The following is a 22,826-nucleotide window of genomic DNA, read 5'->3' as shown; positions in this document are numbered from 1 at the left end:
ATTCAGACAAAGATTGATACACTAAAATGGTCCTTGTTGTTTTAAACCTAAAGATGAAAGGTTAAAAGAATTATGGTACATCCTTTTGATGGAAATATGATACAATTATGATGATGATCATATGAAATTTTGATGACATGGGATGTTACTCTTATTGCAGTGCTAATTGCAAAATCTATAATTGTGCCTTAGATCATGGCATATTATTTATTTTGTGCATAAATAAATTTATTAGGGCATGCTCTAATATGTGAACATTGACTCACTGAGATTCCCTGTATGTGATGTAATTACAGATGATTCCATTTTCTTTTATACATTTTCTCTGGTTATAAATTGTATATGATGAACAAATGTTATTTTTATTTACTAGAAAAATCTTCAGAAAATCTATGATGCAGTCAGGAAAAATTTTTTCTGGGTCTCAAACAAATCGAAACTCCTTTTAGTTTATTATTTATAGCAGGGGATGGAAGAAGTCATATCTTACAAAATGTTCTTTCTCTAGGTTTCTTTCTGTTCCAACGTCAGTCTGACATCTTGCAACAATAATTAAAATAAGGTCATACAAACTTTGACCCACACTACACCTTACTTTTAACCTGAGATAAACAAAATATGGAGGGATATGATTGAAAGCCAGCAATGTCTGAGTGCTGGAAATGGTCCTTTTAAAATTGCAGATTTACAAATGAGCCACACTTGTAGATGGCCACTTTGATCCCCGTCACTCAAGCACATGACCTCACTTTCCCCACCAGTTCCATCACTTGAACTCATTAAAATCAGAACAAAGCTAAAGTAACCAGCAATGACCATAATAAACAAGCTTGTAGACAACCCATGAGTTCAAATACAGAAGAGGATAGTTACTTAGTAAAGGAGAAGTAGGCTAGGGAGATTAGCTGGAGAGGAGAGGGGAGGTTGGGCAAACTTTTTCACAAACTGACCCTCCCAGAGTGGCGAGAAGGATCTAATTCCACCTTAATCTCAGTCGCAGAGACCCCACCTGGAGATGCGTTTGTATAACCATCTCTTCTTGATGAGACGCCAGCATAGTGAAGACCAAGGGATCATATGCTTCACAAGAGGCTACATTCAATCCTTTAAGGGCTTTCCCCCCTGTAGGAATGAGGTTCTGAACTGTGTTGGGCTGGCTGTATATACAAGAGCTTTCGTTCTCAGCTTGAGATATCCTGGAGCCTGAAAATAAGGAGGAATAATTGCTTCCCTTTAATTATTTTTCTCTTCCTACCTTTCTTCACTCTGCTGGCTGCACCTGGAATGCCTTTCCCTTCCACTGGGTCCCTCTTCTTTTGTTCATTCATTTCAGCATCACTTCTGCATATTTTGAACACCAACTATTTGCTAATCTCCCCAAGTGCTAAGCTCGTTGAAGCACAGAGAATTGAATAAGATGCAGTTCTTGCCTTCACACAACTCAATTTTGTGTTATTGGTACATTCACAAATAAGTTTAAATGTTCCTGGAGTTTCAGTTTCTTCATGTTTTGTGAGTGTGGAGAAGAGATCAAGCCCTCCTTCTCTTACCTTTTGAAGAACACATCCTGTTGCTTTTCCTCCTCCCTCGCTGAATGCTTCTTTTTATGGGTATAATGGTCTACCATTTCCTCCCTACGTGGTGTCTCCCAGGCACTTCAAACTCAACACTTCCAAAATGCACTCACTTCTCCCCACTTCTCTTTAGCTCGTGAAATGCCCCTGCCAGTCTCCTAGACACTCACGTCAGAAACCTGGGACTTTTACTTATGCCTTGTTCTTGCCCTCAGTGTTTAAAACAAAGCCATCTCCATTTTTGATGGACTTGACCCGCCTTGACATAGTTCCACAGGGAATCTCCATCTCTCTGTCCACGGTGACATTGCCATAGACCTTGTCTCACAGCTTCCTGAATGGACATCTGCCTGTATTTATTTCACCGATAACACACTATTACTTGACTCTATTTATGTTATGTCAATGTATTTTTTCATAGACTTAAAAAATTTTTAATTGACTTATAATTAACATAAAATATTATATTATTTTCAGGTGTACAGCATAGTGATTTGATATTTTTATACATTATGAAATGATTACTGCAATAGGACCAGTGACCATCTGTCACCATACAAAGTTGTTACTATATTATTGACTATATTCTCTATGTGTACATTACATCCCTGTGACTTATTTTTCTTATAGATGGAACTTTGTACCTCTTAATCCCCTTCATCTATTTCATCCATCCTCCTTCCCCCTCTCCCCACTGGCAACCACCAGTTTGTCCTCTGTGTCTATGAGTCTGTTCTCTTTTGTTATGTTTCTTCATTTGTTTTGTTTTTTAGATTCCACTATAAGTAATATCATAGGATATTTGTTTTTCTCTCTGACTTATTTCACTTAGCATAATATTCTCCAGGTCCATCTATTTTGCTGTAAATGGCAAGATTTCATTCTCTTTTATGGCTGAGTAATATTCCATTGTATATATGTATAACATGTCTTCTTTATCCATTCATCTATGAATGGACACTTAGGTTGCTTCCATAGCTATTGTAAATAGTGCTGCAATGAACGTATGGGTACATATATCTTTTCAAATTAGTGTTTTTGTTTTCTTCAGATAAATATCCAGAGGTGTAATTATTGGATCGTAGGGTAGTTCTATTTTTAATTTTTTGAGGAATCTCCATACTGTTTTCCATAGTGGCTGCACCAGTTTACACTCCCACCAACAGTGCACAAGGGTTCTCTTTTCTTCACATCCTTGCCAATACTTGTTTCTTGTCTTTTTGTTGATAGACATTCTGACACGTGTGAGGTGATATCTCATGGTGGTTTTGATTTGCATTTCCCTGATGATTAGTGATGCTGATCATCTTTTCATGTGCTGTTGACCATATGTATATATTCTTTGGAAAAATGTCTATTAAGGCCCTCTGCCCATGTTTTAAATGGCCTGTTTGTCTTTTTGATATTGAGTTGTAGTTCTTTATATATTTTGGGTATCAATTCCTTGTTGAATATATCATTTGCAAATCTCTCTCCCCTTTCAGTAGGTTGCATTTTCATTTTGTTGATGGTTTACTTCGCTGTGCAACGGCCTTTTTAGTTTAATGTGGTCCCATTTGTTTATTTTGTTGCCCTTTTTTTGCCCTGCCTGAGGAGACATATCCAAAAAAACATTGCTAAAGTCTGACGTCAAGGAGGTTATAGCTTGTTTTCTTCTAGGAGTTTTATGATTTCAGGTCTTACATTGTCTTTAATCCATTTTGAGTTTATTTTTGTACATGGTGTAAGAAAATAGTCCAGTTTCATTCTTCTGCAGGTAGCTGTCCAGTTTTCCCAATGCCATGTATTGAAGAGACTCTCTTTTCCCTAAGTATATGTCTTGCCTCCTTTGTTGTAGATTAATTGCTCATATTTTGGGACTCTCTATTCTGTTCCATTGATCTATTTATGTCTGTTTTTGTGCCAGTACCACACCATTTTGATTACAATAGCTTTGTAGTATAGTTTCAAGTCTGGGCATGTGATATCTCGGTTTTCTTCCTTTTTCTCAAGATGTCTTAGGCTGTTCGGGGTCTTTCATAAACTTTGTTTTATTATAAAAAGAGCTACATTGTCACATTATAAAGCATATTATGCCATAAATGAGTATTCCATTATTGTATGTTGGCTTTAAATAATTCATATTATGATACCTGGAGTTTGAGACTTTGTAATATTTAATTTATAAAAACTTAAAATAAAAATAACAAGTTTTAATAAAATATCTTATCTGAAAAGTTCTCACTTTAATTCATTAGTGGATAGGTTTAGTGAATTTTTAATGTTCTATAATAAAATCTCAATATGAATTATTTGTCTTTTAACTTATTGATTTGTAGTGGTTTAAATGTAAATGGTAAAATGAATATTCAAAATGCATGGGTCATAACCTGAAAGCACCTTTATTTTGCCTTACTACTCACTGGGGCAGTCCTTCCCCTGTTCATGCCTGAAGACACAGACCACCTGTAGCTTTCCTTCTTTGACCCATTGGTTATTTAGGAGTGCATTGTTTAATTTATAATGCTTGGAATTCCCCAAAATTCCTTGTCATTGATTTCTTTTTTTCTGATCAATCAATCAATTAATTAATTAATTTTTGGCTGCATTGGGTCTTTGTGCTGCATGCAGGCTTTCTCTAGTTGCGTGAGCGGGTGCTACTCTTCATTGTGGTGCACGGGTTTCTCATTGTGGTGGCTTCTCTTGTTGCAGAGCACGGGCTCTAGGCATGTGGGCTTCAGGCTTTGTGGCTCGTGGGCTCTAGAGCACAGGCTCAGTAGTTGTGGTGCACAGGCTTAGTTGCTCCGCCGCATGTGGGATCTTCCAGGACCAGGGCTCAAACCCAGGTCACCTGCATTGGCAGGCGGATTCTTAACCACTCTGCCACCAGGGAAGTCCCTCCCTTGTCACTGATTTCTAATTTCAGTCCACTGTGGTCAGAGAACATACTTTGGTATGATTTCAATCCTTTTAAATTTATCAAGGCTTGTTTTATGGCTTAGCATATGGTCTATCCTGGAGACTGTTCCATGTGCTCTTGAGAAGAAGAATATGTATTCTGCTGTTGTTGGGTGGAGTGGTCTATAGATCTGTTAGCTGATACCTTTACAGCTCATGCTCAGGTAAAATATTCTATTGTCACCACAATTCACAAACATAGTCTCAGTTCAGAAACCAGACTGTTCAGAGTATATCTAAATGCATGGCCTTTTATTCCCTTGTATTCAACATACTCTCTCTCTCTTCGTTGCAGCTCACTTTCATGACTGCTCTCACTGCAGTCTCACTTGGTTCCTCCTGAGATTTCAGGCCAATGGGCACATCCTCAGGAAAACCCTAACCTCCTACCCATCTGCCCTATAAGTCAAATCCTTATCAACGATTTTCATAGCACCATGCTCTTCTCTTATACCCTTCCCAACTTTTTCTTTTTTTTCTGTTTTAATAATACTTTTCCATTTTTAAGTTTGATTAGTGGCTATCTCCCCCCAAGTGTGTATGTTTGAAGTGGCAAGGAGCTGGATTTCCCCCTCATTATCATATTCCCTTACTGCATTTAGGAGGGTCCACCACACATAGTACATCCTCATAAAGTATCTGTAGAATGAACACATAAGTGAGTGAATGAATGAGGAAAGGAACGAAGAAAGATCTGCAGAGTTTATGGTCAGAAAGAATTTTAGTTCCAAAATACTGCCACTAGATGGCAGCAATAACCAGCAGCAAAGTAGTCGAAGCCTCTGAATTCTTGGGTTTCAGATGGTTTGGATTTTCCCGGCTTCTCAGGGGTCGTACCCTTTCCCATGGGCCTTTTTTTATCAATCTCTATTAGACATCCCTTATTGACATGGTTAATCTGGATGTGTGAGTGTATTTGGCAACAAGTAACGGAAACCTCCAAAACAGCGGCTCCGCAGTGGGTGGAGAGGCAAATCTATTTTAATATAAACGTCCAGGGCTGCTGTAGCTGTTCAGGAAAATCCTCAGTAACCCAGGCTCCTTCTCAGCCTCAGTATGACCCTTTTATCCTTGTGGTTTAAAGACAGGCACTGAACTTCTAGGCTCTGTGAGCTCACTGGGTCAGGAAGAATAGGGCAGAGCAAGAAGAAATAAGAAATGCCCACCACGTGGACTGCCGCCTACCCCTCTGGGACAGGAGGGTCTTATTGCCAACCCTCCCCCCACCACCGACTGCCGGGGAGGCTGGGAAGTGGGCTGGTTTTACTTTCCGATTATGGAAATAATCGAGATGCATAAGGGAGAGTGAGCGAAAGTCAGGCATTCCTGTAGGCAGTAGGTGAAAAAGCCCCTGGAAACAACAAACAGGTTCTGGAGAAGGATTCAGAATGAATGACAGGAAGGAGACATAAGGGCCAAGAACAGAATCTATGGAAAAAGTGTTAATAAAATGTATAGTTTACCTAAGAAAAGGCTGAACTGACTCTTGTTGCCTTCATCTTCACCCAGCAAACTCCTATGTGTTTCTCAAAATTCCAATTCAGATTGGGGGTCACCTTTTTCAGGAAGTCCTTCCAGGCTTCTCTCTCCTTTTCCTCCCACCTGGGTTTTTTTAAGGACAATGTAAAACCAAAGATTTTAAGCTATTTTTTTTTTTTTCTTTTTTTTGCAGTATGCGGGCCTCTCACTGTTGTGGCCTCTCCCGTTGCGGAGCATAGGCTCCGGACGTGCAGGCTCAGCGGCCATGGCTCACGGGCCCAGCTGCTCCACGGCATGTGGGATCCCGGACCAGGGCACGAACCCGTGTCCCCTGCATCGGCAGGCGGACTCTCAACCACTGCGCCACCAGGGAAGCCCCTAAGCTATTTTTAATAGAGGCATTGAGGAAAATAGTAATGTTTAACAAGTGCTTACCATGTGCCAAGCACGGATGTTTTATACTAATTAGCCTTTCCAAGAACTCTATGAGGTGTGTACTATTATTGTTTGTGTTTCAAAGAAAGCAATATTGAGGTTGTCACACAGCTAGGAAGTGGTGGAGCCAGGATTCGCATAAAGGCCAGCTGACTCCTGAGTCTACATTTTTAACCACTGTCCCTATGCTGCTTTGAAGAACAATTTGACAACACTGATTTTCACAGGGCTCCAAAATGATGCAATGCACCCCATGAGTATACAAGATGGTCCTAGTGGGTGAGGAGGGGAAATACTAAATCTTTCTTATTTTGGTTTATTTTTTATATCTCATATGTTTAATTTCTATATCTGCATATATTTAGTAAAGTACATAATACATTAGTACTATAACTCTTTCCAAAATTTATAAATAAAAATTTAGATACATAGTTTAGAGCTCTGGATTAGAGCTGCTGGCTTAAAAGGCTGGGACCAGTGAATAGAGTGGCGCCGCCTGAATGTACATGTATTACCAGGTGTCTCCACCAGGGGGTGCATTCATGGGAAAACAGACTGGTGCTTAGAGATTGCATCACTCTGTGTGGGTGTAGTGAGGGCTCTGAACATACTCCCCACCTTCCTTCTGCCCACTGGATGCTTCTTACCCACCTGGCCAGTCCATTCACCTTCAGGCTTTAGGAAATCACTAAAGAAGATGACCTATCACAGCCCAGGGAGAATGCTGAAGGGTATTCCTATCCCTCATCTCTCCCTACACCCTCCTCACCTACCTACACCCTCCTCACCTTGAAACTCAGCTCAGGCATCACCCCTCCCTCCCTCTACCACACCCTCACGTCTGGAGGAACTCATGCCTCTGCTAGGGTGCCCTTAAAAGCTCTGTTCATTTCTCACACGTGGCACATGCCACTGAGTACAGAGATCTACCTGGCTGGACAGTGACCCCTTCAAGTTCAGGGGTCCATGTTTTCTCTCTGTCCTGACCCTCAGCACAGTGCCTGGGCGAGGAGGTGCACAGTAGATAACTATTCGTTGAGAAATGACTTTTCAGAGTCAGGTCATTCTCCTTTCAGGCGACTAGATGTGTAGCTGCCTCACCAGCTGAGTTAAGGTGTGAGTACACAAGGCTCACCCTCGGCATAGCAGCAGCTAGTGAGTTTCTTTCCCATCCTCAGAAGCAGATTTACTGCAACAGTAATGAATCTAAAGCTTCAGGTCCCCTCACTTGCACAGGCCCCTTCCAAAGGCCCTGCATGGGGCCCTTCACCATCGTTTCACAAGGTCATGTGTTTTTGTAAAATTTGCGAAAGTAAGATGTCTTCACCACAAATGGTTAAGATTGCTGTGTCACTCCATGCCACCATCCCCTCTGGCCCACTTCCCTTCTTGTAGGGTGATCCTGGAGTGGCTGCAGGCATTCTGGGAGCCAAGTAGGTTAAGTTGAAAATACATGTAGTTTGGGGTTAGTGGGATACATTTACGCGCTTGCAGTCACTTCTGTGTGTGGTTAGGTTCTAGCTAGCCATTCAAGTTTGGGAGTAGTTTCCAGGAATATTCCTATGTTTGGCTCCTGACTCAACAGGCATCTTGACACAGTGCAGGCCAGCTGTCCCATGATGACGTGAATGTGTTCTCTGGTGCTGGACACTGGAAGGCTATGGGCCATGGAGGAGAAACCAGGCTTCAAAAGTAAGAGATCAGTAACTAGGGTGCAGAAAATTCTTTTAATCTTCACACAGGTACAATTTTAAATGTAGGATTTGGTTCTTGACAATGTCTGTTTAAAATGGAATTTCTCTCCTGCTAGGAATATACTCAATAATGCAGCACATACAATCATATATACACCATACATTAAAGAAATTTTAAGAGTAGTGTATCTAGCCCAGGCAAAACTGTAATTGGAAAAGATACATGCACCCCTATTTCACAGCAGCACTACTTACAATAGCCAAGATATGGAAACAACCTAAATGTCCATCAACAGATGACTGGATAAAGAAGATATGGCATATATATATATATATACACATACATACACACAGTGGAATACTACTCAGCCATTAAAAAGAATGAAATAATGCCATTTGCAACTACATGGATGGACCTAGAGATTATCATATGAAGCGAAGTAAGTCAGAAAGAGAAAGACAAATACCATATGATATCACGTATATGTGGAATCTAAAATACAACACAAATGAACATATCTACGAAACAAAAAACAGACTTACAGATATAAAGAACAGACTTGTGGTTGCCAAACTGGGAGTTTGGGATTAACAGATGCAAACTGCTATATATAGGACAGATAAACAACAAGGTCCTACTGTATAGCACAGGGAACTATATTAAATATTCTGTGACGAACCATAATGGAAAAGAATATGAAAAAGAATACATATGTATAACTGTCACTTTGCTGTACAGAAGAAATTAAACACAACATTGTAAATCAACTATACTTCAATAAAATTTTTAAAAGAGTATGGTACCTAGTGAAAAATCACATTCAACACAAGGTCAGCTCACTAAGACACACTCTTCCAATTTAGAAACACACAGTACTCATTAAACTGCCTGAATGGGGGAGTACCTGGCTGTCCAGTGGTTAGGACTCGGTGCTTTCACTGCTGTGGCCCAGGTTCAGTCCCTGGTAGGGGAACTAGGATCCCACAAGCCGCACAGTGAAGCCAACAAACAAACAAATGAACAAACAAAAAACTGCCTGAATGGAAGAGCAAAGCACAAAAGCACAAAGCTGCAGGCTCATGTTCCAGCCTCCCTGTCTTAGTCGTTCTACATTCACCCTCCAACCTCAGGAGTATTCAACTTTATTGGTTTAGATCTCATTTTGGTAGAATAGAGCAAAAGCATAAAGAAATATCCCACAAGAAGAAACTGGCTCTAGGACAAGAACACTGCCCTTGGTCATAAGAAGGGAAGGAATAAAAGGGCAGCCTGGCTATCAGATGGTGGCAGCACGGTCTGTAGCAGCAGGCAGCAGGCAAAGACACACACCCGACGGTTAGGGTTCACCTTAGCCCTCCTTTGAGTTTCCAAAAGAATCACCTGTCACTCAACCCATCTGTCTTAAGTAAGCCGAATAGGTAATCTCTCTGAAAATGAGATTGGATCCTTTTTTTAAACCAAGTGGTTGCTGACTGAGGATTTTCCAAAATGTAACATTTCTTGTGTAAATCAAAATAAGAAAAGAAAAATCCAGCATTACCCTTCCCTAGGCCAACTACATCAGCACAGCTCAAGACAGAAAATTAAATAGGACAGGGCCAAAACACACTTTTCCCATAAAAACTCCTCTCTTGGCCATGCATGGCCCCGGACACTTACCCACTACATTTAGAACAAGTAGGGGCTGCTTTATTTTCTGTAATTCAACTTAATTTCTAACCTCAAGGTTCCCTTCCTCCCAACTGATAGAAAATTAAACTCATTCCTGGCGATCTTCCCACTGAGGATTGGGCCATAGTTTTGGAGACCCTCCTGACACCTGGAACTTTGACATGATTTCAAAATTATGATGATGCCAAAGTATTGGGTAACAAGGTTTCAGCTGCGACTAGGATTGTCTGCATCTGCCTGGCCTCCTGGGGCTCCCACCGCACTTGGGTGGGTCAGGGGACTTTGGGGGAGCCTCCCTGTCTTGTCATTTGCTCAGACAAACCCAGGGGCCATTCTGGAATGTGGGGCCTGTTTCCCTCTTCACCCAGGACCTACAGCACCTTTCTCCTCTCTCATTTCCCCAATCCCACACTTTGGCAGAATTTCCCTTTTTACATTTTGCCCCCAGGCTTCCTGCTGATGGAAGAAATTTTCACAGACTGAGGTAAGAGGAAGTCATTCTGGCTTCTACATTATTTAAATTGAACTTTAACATGCTGACTAGAACAGCCTGTTTTGTGGCTTATCAAACATACATCATACATCTTCTTCGAGGAATAAAGAAAAGGGTGCATTGGCCAGAAGTACAGCATGCTGACTTTAAAGATAAGGATTAAATGCCTCCCTTCCTGGGATGCCAGTGTTAGTCCTCCTTCAGTGATAAGCCTCCCTCCCCAGGTGCCAACGCCACAGGGACTCACTGTGTACGTGCTGATCTGACCTTTTGGAAACCTTGAAGGAACGTACCCCTATCATGTTTGATGTTCTTTGTTCTGACAAGACATAAAACCGTGCTGAAAATCATGCTTCGCTGGAACAGTTCCTCAGGGCTATTTGAGAGGCTGGCTCCCGGGCTATTCAATTCAGCGTGAATAAAACTCTTTTCTATTCCTAGTAGAGACTGTATATTGGTTATTTCCATCGACACTGCCAAGACTTTTCGTTTGTATCTGGGGTTCCTCCCTGATCCTGGGGAATTGGGCTTTAGGGGAAAAATTTCAGGAAGACGGACAGGCTATTTGTCCTCTCTCCTGTCACACCCCTGCCGAGATGGTGAGCAGTGAGCCTCATAAACGTAAATGGAGGCAAAGAAAAAAAGGACGGGGAAAAACAAAACCAAGTAAATGAATACTTCAAAGTATAGCCGAATGCATACGTTTATTCTGAGTGCTCTTGTTAGGACTTGTCCTATGAAAACCTTACGTCCTATTTCACATAGTCTGCATGACAGCTCTGTAAGTTGAGCTTTATACCTTCTCTATTGAGGAAACTGAGGCCTGGAGAGACTTGGTAACTTGTGCAAGATGGCACGACTCACGTGTGGGGTTGAACGCAGCCTAAGCAACCCTCGAGGGGCTGCGGCCATGGATGGTGCTGTCAGGGCAGGGCTGTGGGCTCTCGCTGCGGACTCTAGGACAAGCCTGGTGTCAGGAAAGACACAGCTGTGCCTGTGGATGTACCAGCTCTGCCAGTTTATAACTGTGTTGTTCTGGACACGTCACTTAAGTGATCTGGGCCTCAATGTCTGCATCAGCAAATTAATAAGGTATAGTTAGATTCTCTGGACCCCAGTTTCCTCACAAGAAAATTAATAACGCAGAGCTGGATGGCTTCAAATGTTTTTTCTAGTCCAGGCATTCTCTGGCTCCAAACCATCTTTTAAATTCCAGTCACCAGAGTGATTTCTCTGAAAGTGATCCCACAGTCCCCTGACACACACACACACACACACACACACACACACACACACACCCCATCAGAATTATCTGGTGGAGCATGTATAAACAGCAAATCCATACAGTCAACACTGAGCGGCTACACGACACCAGATGCTGTGTGAAACGATAGGGATACAGAGGTAAACAAGACAGACATGGATTTAGGTTTTTAAGGAGGTTCTTGTGGGGATTGGTTCATTCCTGGCTCCACCACCTTCTACTCTGTTACCTGAGGCAGGTCACTTAAGCTCTCTGTGCTTCAGTTTCTCCTTCACAGGGGTGACAATAATTGCACTTCTTACAGAGTTGTTGGAGAGTTCAAGAAGATTATGTATAGGAAGCCCTCAACACAGTGTCTGGTATATAGTGAATAATTAAAATTTCTGGCTGTAATTGCTTCATCATCATTGCCCCAGAACAATGCTGAGTCATGGGAGATGTTCAGAGATGTGTTTTCAATAAGTGAATAAATAAATACATTATTCTCCACGGCAAAAAAAGAAAAAAGACAGAAAAAGAATGATATCCACGCTAGTACCTTGTTGGTGTTGCTTACTTTCTTACTCTGTTTTTTGACTCGGGAATTAGGTATACTGGAACCCACTTCACAGAGTTGTTAGGAGATTTATAGGAGAGGACAACGCCGAGATGGCCACAGGTGTTTAATATCAACGAGGGGAGGAGAGCACACCTGTGGAGAGGCATTCCCAGTCTGCACCTGATCAGTTCACAGGACCCTGGGGGGAGATCCCTGGGGCAGCCCCCAACCCTGCCCCCCGGGGGCTCCATCCCAGGAAATGGCACTGCCACCTGCCCAGCTTTTCAAGAACAAGCTGTAGGAGTTGTCCGTGCATCTTCCCTTTCCCAATCCTTACAACGATCCTTCAGCAGGTTCTATTTGTTCTAGGTCCAAAACATACATATCTTGTGTCCTCAACTCTCCATCCCCATTGTCTTCAGCCTAGTTCAAGTCACCAGCACCTCCTGCCCAGATTCCTCTGGCCTTAAACTGGAGTCCCCATTTGTACCTAGAATTCATTCTCTATGCAGCAACCATGGCTCTCATTTTAAAGCATAAGTCTGATCATGTCTCTCCCCCAACTTAAGACCCTCCAATGTCTTCTCATTGCTTTTAGGATAAAATCTAACTTACATGCTCCACAAAGCACAGCACGATCTGACTGCTGCCCAGCTGCACAAAATGGTCCCAGCCTCTGCTGTCTGTCAGCACTTGTATCAGCTTTTTCTCTTGGGGATGCTCTTCCTCAGATCTGCACATGGTTCCCTCCTTCTCATCCTTGAGTCTCAGCTCAAACATTACTTCCTCATTCAGAGCAGCCTTACTTGCCCATCTTGATTAAAGTGTCTTTTCCAAGTTGTATTCTCTCAAAATCATGCTAATTTCCTGAGTGCATTCTCATGATCTGTTATATTCTTCATTTGTTCATTACTTTTATATTGTGTATTTTCATTTCTTTCCACCAAGTCAGAGAGTTTGCCTGTCCTGTTCATCACTGTATCTCTCAGGGCTTAACAGTGATCAGTACATAGTAAATATTTAATACATGCTTCTTGAATGAATGAATACACAAATAAAGGAACCCATAAATGAATGAATGATTAAATAAAGATGTTTACTCCTGCTAACTTCCCATTGTCCTAAATCCAGCCCTGGACAGGAATCTCTTGCTCTGTTCTGCTAACTGATGTATATTGGGATAGGGTGGCCTGTTCAGAGACTCAGCCCATGAAAGGGGGCACTCAGAAGGAATCCAAGGACACAACCTGAAAGCACCAGAGATTTATCTTAGAATACTTCCTAAAGGGTCTCTTGACCGGAAGAGTGCACTCTGGACAATAAGGGGCACTGGCAATGCTGGAGCATCAAAGCTCCATACAAATAAATCCACAAGTTGCAGGGTTGGGTGACTGAGGGAGGGGCTACAGTGTCTGGTACGTGCACCTGGAGGAGAACATTCAGGTGTTTTGATGGTGCTGCTTTCCTGGGCCAGCCTGAGGAAATCAGTGGAAGACGTGGCAAGGGGCAGCCCAGTTCAGTGTGGTTGCCCACAGAAGCACTCTACCTGGTAGCTCAGAACTTCTAATGGAAAGACTTTCCATCTCTACTTCTTACATAAAGGCAGCCAGAGCCAAGGAGCAACTAAGCAACCTAGCCCAGCACCTGCAGGACAGGGAAAGGTCTACAGGCCCCCTGGTTTACTATCAAATGAGCGTTAAACATGATTCCTCTTATTATTTAAGCAACACTCTCCTTCTTTTACATGGAATGCATTAAGAAAACCTTACATCCACACATATATGGTCAACTAATTTTCAACAAAGACGTCAAGAATACACAGTGGGAAAAAGATACTCTCTTCAATAAATGGTGTTGGGAAAACTGAATATCCACATGCAAACGAATAAAATTGGACCCTTACCTTACACCATATACAAAAATAAACTCAAAATGGATTATGACTTAAATGTAAGACCTGAAACCATAAAATTCCTAGGAGAAAACTCCTTGACATTGGTTCTTGGTAATGATTTCTTTGGATATGACATTAAAAGCATAGGTAACAGAAGCAAAATTAAACCAGTGAGATTACATCAAACTGTAACTGAGCAGGACCCTATGGAGCCTTCCTGGAACAGACTGCTCCCCGCCCCCCATGTCCTCTGCCTGCCTCTTGTCTGTACAAAAAACTTTAGCCAAAGAATAAATTTAATCAGAAAAATGAGAAAATACACAAACAAAGGAAAGCAGTCAAGCAAGACAAAATAATAATAGTTTAGCTATTAAACAAAGTCAAGGACCTTTAGTTTCTCCTCAAGGACTATAGATACTATTCTGACCCATATACTTTGAGCTGTTTTGCAGATACTGAAACCCCCCAGTAGAAGAAGTTAACTGTATGCTGACCACAAGCATGTAGACTCCAAACCAGTTAAAACCAGAAGGATTAGCTAACCAGAGATTTATGGCTCAGATAACATTCCAATCACAATCGAGACATGACAGCTACTTAGAACCATGTGATGGAAATACTCATCTATGAAAATAGAAGATTACCCCCTCCCTAGCACATAGCCCTTTCCTCTTTTCCCTATATAATCTCTGAACAAAATCTGGGGATTTGGGAGTATTAGTTTTTTGGGACATGAGTCCACCTTCTCCCTAGGATTGCCAGCTTCCTCAATAAAGCTGTCTTTCCTTTTACCCAACACTTGTCTGACAGTGTTAGATTTATTGATTTATTGATTGATTTATTGGTTTATTTATTTTTGCCACACCATACTGCTTGTGGGATCCTAGTTCCCCAACCAGGGATTGAACCCAGGCCCTCAGTGGTGAAAGCGCAGAGTCCTAACCATTGGACTACCGGGGAAGTTCCACAGTGCTAGATTCTTGAGTGATGAGCAGCTGAACCTGAGTTCAGTAACAAAACTAAAAGTCTTCTGCACACCAAAGGAAACCATCAACAAAATGAAAAGGCAGTCTATGGAATGAGAGAAAGTATTTACAAACCATATATCTGATAAGGGGTTAATATCTAAAATATATAAGGAACTCTTACAACTCAGTAGTAAAACAAAACAAAACAAAAAGCTAAATATCCCAATTAAAAAATTGGTAAAGGAAATGAAGAGACATTTTACCATAGAAGACATTCAAATTGTCAATAGGTTTATGAAGAGGTACTCAAGATCACAAATCATCAGAGAAATGAAAATCAAAACCATGATGAGATATCACCTCACACCTGGTAGGATGCCTATTATCAAAAAGACAAGAGACGGGCTTCCCAGGTGGTGCAGTAGTTAAGAATCCGCCTGCCAATGCAGGGGACACGGGTTCTAGCCCTGGTCTGGGAAGATCCCACATGCCGGGGAGCAACTAAGCCCGTGTGCTACAACTGAGCCTGTGCTCTAGAGCCCGAGAGCCACAACTACTGAAGCCCGCGTACCTAGAGCCTGTGCTCCACAACAAGAGGAGCCACTGCAATGAGAAGCCCGCGCAACCCAATGAAGACCCAATGCAGCCAAAAGTAAAAAAAAAAAAAAAAAAAGACAAGAGACAACAAATGCTGATAAAGGTGTGGAGAAAAGGGAAACCTTGTACACTGTTGGTGGAAATGTAAACTGGTACAACCTCTATGGAAAACAGTATGGAGTTTCCTCAAGAAATTAAAAATAGAATTATCATATGATCCAGCAATCCCACTTCTGGGTATATACTGAAAGGAAAGGAAATTACTATCTGGAAGAGATACCTGCACCCCCACGTTCACTGCAGCATTATTCACAATACCCAAGATATGGAGACAACCTAACTGTCCATTGATGGATGAGTGGATAAAGAAGATGTGACACACACACACACACACACACACACACACACACACACAGGAATATTATTCAGCCATTAAAAAGAAAGAAAACCTGCTGTTTTGACAACATGAATGAAGCTGGAGGGCATTATGCTAAGGGGAATAAGCCAGACAGAGAAAGACAAATACTATATGATTTTACTTATAGGTGGAATCCAAACAAACAAACAAAGGAGAACTCATAGAAACAGAGAATAGAATAATGGTTGTCAGGGGCTGGGAGGTGGGGGAAATGGGGAGATGTTGGTCAAAGCGTATAAACTTTCAGTTATAAGATGAATAAGTTCTGAGGACCTAATGTATGGCATGCTGACATAGTTAAGAGTATTGTATACTTGAAATTAGCTAAGAGTAGATCTTATGTGACGGCGCCAAAAAAAAAAGTATATGAGGTGATGGATGTTTTAATTAATTTGTTTGTGTCAATCCTTTCACAATGTAGACATATATCAAATCATCATGTTGTACACTCTAAATATATTACAATTTTATTCATCTCTATTTCATACCTCAATGAAGGTGAAAAAAATCCTTAAACCCTCCAGGCTTCTATAATAGTTTAAACAATTAATGAAACAATGGTTCAGCCAGGAACTGCTAAATGTCAACAGTTTATTTTAATGAAACCCCCAAAGGACCTCTCTCAGATCCTTATCTACTTAACCCGTGCAAAGTGATACATTGTTCCTAACCCTTAATAAACAATTTATGTAAACTGCTGAGCCCCAAAGGCATTCTAAACACCTAGATTTTACCCTAGTCTCTCCAGGGAGGAGGGGAACCGCCTAGGAACTCCAGCCAGTTAGGTCCCAGCAATTTACAAACACATACCTGGCAGAAAACGTAGCAGTTCCTGGATTTCACCTTATTTTATGAAAAAATGGGTGTTTTCCTATTCCTTTCCCCAACACTTTTTGTTGCCTTTCACATTTCTAAGATGCTCCAACTATAATTTATATTGCTTACATGACCACATCCAAATTTTTTTTTAGTTCTCCAGGTTATGCTTAATATATATTTGTTATACATGCCTCTCTACAACTTGTATGGCTTTATGTATCCTTTAAGGTTCCCAAGGCAAATACAATTAAGTTACAATTCATATGAACTGTTAAATATCTATCAGCAAATAATATTGTTGCCACATCCTGAACAATGTTCTATAATAACTGTAGTGGGTGGAATAGTGTGCTGTCTCTCACTCATGTCCACTTGGAATCTCAGGATGTAACCTTATTTGGAAATAGGTATAATATTATATATATATACATATACATATATATATATATATATATATATATATTAAAAAAATAGGGAGCCAGATAAGTGCAAACTAATGTCTCTTAGTCCCCTTTCCTGCCATCAGAGGGCTGATCATAGGCGTTCCCCATGCCTGCAGTCTCTCTCTTCTCCCCCAATCCAGTCTCAGCATCCTGCTTGGGGATTTAAACAGTGGCTGTGTATCAAAGGTTTGTTTTGCAGGGAAACCTGGTCTAGTGATAACCCCTAAGAATCTTGTCATGTATTAAAATATATGTAATGATGTTGTAAATCAAGTAGCAGTCTGGTAGCTTTATTTATTATGGGCCCAATTGGAGTTTATGGGCTAGCTTGGAAACAATATATTATATATTTAATATGACATTTACTTATAAATATTATATAATTATAATACTCATGAGTTTATATTGTATATTAATAATATATTTCTATGATCATTTCTATTTATATAGTTATTTCTAAAGAAACATACACACATATTTCTATAGAAAACTATGTTAAGAAAACAGAAACCTTTGTGAAATAACCTGTTTGCAAGTTGGGGTTTTCTTATCCTGCTTTGAAATTTTTGAAGACATGTCATTGAATTTAATACATTCTAGATGATTTGTCCAAATTATCCAAAAATGGGAGGAATGGAAAATACAAAATCCCTCCCTCAAGGAATTGATAGAAAAGTAGGAATCTGATAAATACTTATTGACTTATAATGCACAGACCTTTGAAACCTGGATAACCTGGCTGCTTAATATGTCACCCTTCCTGAAATGAATTAGACACCAAAGGGTAATGATTTCAAAGGTGCCTAATTAACAATGAAGGACTACTTCAGAATACGGGGTTCATTAAGTACAATTTAATCATTAAGACAATGTTTCTTGTACATGCTTTCTGGAAAAATACCTAATCATTTCATTCTATCTTAATCGCCATCTCAATTATAGATTATATTTGAACTTATGTACCAATGTTCACTCAAAAGGAAGGGAGCAATGTTATAAATAGAAACAATAAATTATTTACCCAGAGCTATTCAGAAAATGGTAATCAAAACTGGAACTAGGCTTCTAAACACAGTTAGTATTTAAATATTTCAAGGTCAAAGTCAGAGTAAGCAACTGGTCTTAGATATTTTTAGCAGTAGCTGCAATTAAGATTTAACAGAACTGTTCAGGTCTGGAAAATGTCATAATGTCATAAACTGAGTATTAAAATTGATTAAGAAATCCATAATCATTAGGGTTTGGGGAGACAGGCAATGGAGAGAATGTTTTGTTGGGTCCCTACTGTGAGCCTGGTGCTCTATGACCTTTACATAAATTGTCGCATTTAATTCTCACAATAACCCTGGGATGTGGACTTTTTTAATTCCCATGTTATAGATGAGGAGACAGAGGGGAAATAATTTGCTCTAGGTCACAACAGCTAGTAAGTAGCAGAACTAAATTTCTTTTAAATGCAAAAAATAAACTGCGGAGAAAATTACAAAGGAAGACAGTTATAATGAATGATAGTAAAATGTTGCATTGATTTTCTTTTGCTGTAAAAAATTACGACAAACCTAATGGCTTAAAACAACACAAATTTATTATCTTACAGGTCTGGAGGTCAGATATCCAGAACTGGTCTTGTGACACTAAAATCAAGGTATCGACAGGCCTACATACCTTCTGGAGGCGCTCGGAGAGAATCTGTTTCCTTGTCTTTTGAGCTTCTAGATGCCGCCCACATTCTTTGACTTATGACATCCAGTGAGCAACTGCATCACTCTGATTCCATGGTCACAGCTCCTTCACTCTGATTCTCCTCTCTCCCTTTTTCCTTGTTAAGGACCTTTCTGACTTGATGGGGCCCACCTGGATAACCCAGGATAATCTAATCGTGTTAAGATCCTTAATTTAATCACATTGGCAAAGTTCCTTTTGTTTTGTAGGGTAACATATTCACATTCTGAGGATTAGGATTAGGATATCTTTGTTATGTCCGTAACATAACATCATATAACCATTATTATGTCTACTGAAAAGTTATAAAAACAAATTTGTGATATAATAATGTATGTGATTCTTCAAGAATGTATTAAATAACATGGTCCATGTTGGGTCCAATAACTACTATAATGTTGAAGTAATGTTGAGTATAAATAATATTTTGAGATACCTGCAAAAATGATAATATGATATAAAACATCTATGATTACTACTGTGTGATCAATGTTAATGATACTGTGGTTTGTTGCCTCTATCCATAATTGAAGATACTGCTAAATTTCAGTTAGAGGTTTGTGACAATAACGATGGAATTTTTTCCCATTCAGCTTTATGGACTTCTTGAATTCTATCCATGGACTCCAAGTGGGGAGGGGAATGGGCAGGAAAACCTCTGCACTGAACCAATAAGCAAAATTCATCCACAGTCAGTTTTGAGCCATGATGATATGTGTCTAGCTTAAGTTCAAAGACACAAATACTGTATTTTATGGATCAAAACAAGGCTAGAACTTGAAGGTAAGGGAGTCTCATTTATTCAACAAATGTTTATTGAGAAACGTAAAGCAGTTCCTTGGCTCCAAAGTGAGAAGAACATCGAAATGGGTTCTTCTGTCCTCTGCTGGAAAGAGCAGTCACTTGGAACCTTGGCTCTACCACTGTGTGACCTTGGAAATGTTATTTAATCTCTACATATCAGTGTTCTCTTGTGAGACATAAAAGGTTCAGCTTATATGATCTTCATCTTCACATCCAGCTCCAACCATCCATTCATGTACATAATATTTATTGGAAAATACTGTTCATTTTACTGTTTCTTGGAAGTTCTGATTGCAATTTATGAAGTCAGTTCTGCTCTCTGGGCTGAGATGTAGACTACTGCAATGTTGATGGGTCCACTGGAATATCGGGCAAAAATGTCATCAACTCCTTCACTGAAGTTGAATACAGAGGAGAAACCGTAAAGCAGCCCAACTGAGTCATCCTCTTACCTTCTACTGGATTTACAGAAACCTTCTCCAGTTTATGTTGCCTAACATTGTGGCAAGGAAGAGAAGGCAAGAACCAAAAAAATTTTGAAAACGAAATCCAAAAGCACTGGAGCCCAAGAGCATAGGGTAGGGTAAGGGAAGGGATGCTGCCCAGAAATCATTTTCTGGAAATCTACAGGTGACTTTTTTTCTTTTTTACAGAAGCAGTGTGAGTCATGGGGACCTGATACATTAGTACAGTACTAAATTCGGGTCTTAAATTTAGTACTTTTTTTTTTTGCCTTGCTTACCATATCAACACTGAGAAGAATAATTTTCTTGGATACACACACCCCAGGTTATAAACAAACAATTTACCAAGCTAGTTTTTATGAGTTCCAGCCTGAGTTGACAAATTATAGATTGTCAAGAAAGTGAATGTTTACTGGAGAATAGTTTCAGCAGTTCAATGTGAATTGATAGCACTCATCTAATAATTGATAAAACGTTACTCTTTGGGGGCTTCCCTGGTGGCGCAGTGGTTGAGAGTCCGCCTGCCGATGCAGGGGACGCGGGTTCGTGCCCCGGTCCGGGAAGATCCCCCATGCCGCGGACGGCTGGGCCCGTGAGCCATGGCCGCTGAGCCTGCGCGTCCGGAGCCTGTGCTCCGCAATGGGAGGGGCCACAACAGTGAGAGGCCCGCGTACCGCAAAAAAAAAAAAAAAAAAAAAAAAGGTTACTATTTTGGATATCCAGTGAATACCATCGCTTCTCAGTGATGTACTTGCAAGCCCCAATCCATTCATCTTAGTGATGTGTTCTTAAAGCCAAAATAATGTCTTCTTTTATTTTTTCTTCTTTCCAAGAATATTTTAATATTTGGGGACATGGCTTGATTATGCGAAAAAGATCTTGCATACCTTGATTATGCAAAAAATATCAATGGGGCTAACAAATAATGCTGGTGCAGAGAGCAAAATTGAACTTGAAATTAGTAAATTAAGAATCTAATTTGGTGGCAGGCACTGGGCTAGGTTACTGGGGCTGCAGTGGGGCATTAGACAGATGAGGTTCCTGCTTTCAGACAGCAGTAGGGGCTTACCTTGTTTGGGGCGCTTTGCTTTATTGCACTTCACAGACATCTTTTACAAATTGAGGGTTGGCAAACCTGCCTCAAGCAAGTCTATCAGTACCGTTTTTCCAACAGGATCTGCTCACTTTGTGTCTCTGTGAGACACAAATGTTTTCGTGATGATATTTGTTATGGCGATCTATGATCAGCGATCTTTGATGTTATGATTGCACAAAGATGATGACTTGCTGAAGGCTCAGATGATGGTTAGCATTTTTTAGCAATAAAGTATTCGTTAATTAAGGTATGTACATTGTTGTTTTAGACATAATGCCATTGTACACTTAATAGGCTACTGTAGAGCGCAAACGTAACTTTACATGCACTGGGAAAACCAAAAAAAATTGTGTGGCTCATTTTATTGTGGTGGACTGGAGCTGAACGTGCAGTACCTCCAGGTATGCCTGCACCTCCTAGTAGGGTGAATCTCTCAATTAGCAAAGAAACAAACAACTACAAAAGGTGATTTCAGATCATGATAAGTACAGTGGAGGAAATAAGGCAAGGATGAACTGACAAATGGGCTTGGGGGGTGGGGTCTACTTCGCATTGAGTGTTCAGAAAAGACCTCTCCCACAAGGTAGCATTTGAGCTGAATTTGAATGATCAGTCGCCAGCAACATAGAGAGCTGGGGGCTGACTATCCTAGCTAGTGGGAAAAGTACATGCTCCATCCTGATGCAGCAACACACCTAGCACAGCCAAAAAAAACAGCAATTGGTAGGAGTTGCGATCAGGAGAAGCAGGCAGGAGCCAGACCATACAAGAGATCTAGACCAGTATAAGGAATCTGGATTTTTCCTAAGTACAATGGGAGGCATGGGAATTTTATTTTTTTAATTTTTTATTATTATTATATTGGCTGCGTTGGGTCTTTGTTGCTGTGCACGGGCTTTCTCTAGTTGCAGCGAGAGGGGGCTACTCTTCGTTGCGGTGCGTGGTCTTCTCATTGCAGTGGCTTCTCTAGTCCTGGAGCATAGGCTGTAGCTGCACAGGCTTCAGCAGTTGCAGCACGTGGGCCCCAGGGCACGCGGGCTTCAGTAGTTGTAGTGTGCGGGCTTAGTTGCTCCGCAGCATGTAGGATCTTCCCGGACCAGGGATCGAACCTGTGTCCCCTGCATTGGCAGGCAGATTCTTAACCACTGAGCCACCAGGAAAGTCCCTTTTTATTATTTTTTAAAATTTGTATTTATTTATTTATTTATTTTTGGTCATGTGGGATCTTAGTTCCTTGACCAGAGATCAAACCCGTGCCCCCTGTAGTGGAAGTGCGAAGCCCTAACCACTGCACTGCCCAGGAATTCCCAGCCCTGGGAATTTTAAAGCACAGGAATAACACATGCATGTTTATAAGCTTTTACAGTTTCTTAGAATCATGAGTCTTCAGAACTTGAAGGGATTTTTAGAGATTACTTGGTAAAGTTTTACTTACATATGGAGAAAAATTAAATCTCACAGGAGGTAGATGATGGATCTAAGGCCATACAGATAGTGCAGGTAGAGAGCTAGGAC

General features: G+C 40.7%; 1 protein-coding gene across 1 annotated transcript in view; it reads right to left on the bottom strand.

The window, feature by feature from the left end:
* Positions 1 to 22,826, bottom strand: part of TRMT12 (tRNA methyltransferase 12 homolog) — a 47,152-nt gene that overhangs the window by 6,717 nt on the left and 17,609 nt on the right.

This window comes from Mesoplodon bidens (genome assembly GCF_964165515.1).
Source record: "Mesoplodon bidens genome assembly, chromosome: 16".
NCBI classification, from domain to species: domain Eukaryota; kingdom Metazoa; phylum Chordata; class Mammalia; order Artiodactyla; family Ziphiidae; genus Mesoplodon; species Mesoplodon bidens.
This window is presented reverse-complemented; position numbering and strand designations above follow the sequence as displayed.